We start from the raw sequence: 713 nt of genomic DNA on the forward strand, positions 1-713 counted from the left end.
GACTAACTGGCCTATAGTTCCCCGGGTCTCCTTCCTCCCCTTTTTGAAGATGGGAACCACATTGGCCCTCTTCCAGTCCTCTGGCACCACACCAGAGCACCACGAGTGCTCGTAAAGCTGTGCCAGGGGTCCTGCAGTGACCTCAGCTAGTTCCCTCAGCACTCTGGGGTGGAGATTGTCCGGGCCAGCTGATTTGAATACATCCAGTCTCTCCAGAAGTTCCCTGACTAGATCCTCACTGACCCTTGGCCTAGGTGCATCTCCCCTGGGGCCTGAGGGGGCGCCAGTGAGGGGGCTGATATGGTCCCTGCTCAGGAAAATGGAGGCAAAGAAGTCATTAAATAGTTTAGCTTTGTCGTCTGGTGTGACGACCAAATTTCCTAGCGTGTCTTGCAGGGGTGCCACTTTACTCAGTACCTCCTTTATATATTTCCTATTATGATTTAAGCTTTAATAGCATTAAAAGAACATAACTGAAAAATTATTATATATCTTTTATACAAAATATGGAAACACAAAAGATCAAAGGCTGATGCACAGCATTGACTGTGATTACTAAATTCACAGGTGTGATTTCTCATTGGGTTTGCACATTGGTAAATAAGAGCCTGACTCCTGATTTCAACAGAAGGCTACCCATTGACTTCAACAGGCTCGCTCCAAGCCAGGGGTGGGCAAAATGCAGCCTGCGGGCCAGATGCAGCCCACCAGCC

The sequence above is a fragment of the Gavialis gangeticus genome, unplaced genomic scaffold (genome assembly GCF_001723915.1).
Source record: "Gavialis gangeticus isolate Ggan-Ray unplaced genomic scaffold, GavGan_comp1, whole genome shotgun sequence".
NCBI lineage: Eukaryota > Metazoa > Chordata > Crocodylia > Gavialidae > Gavialis > Gavialis gangeticus.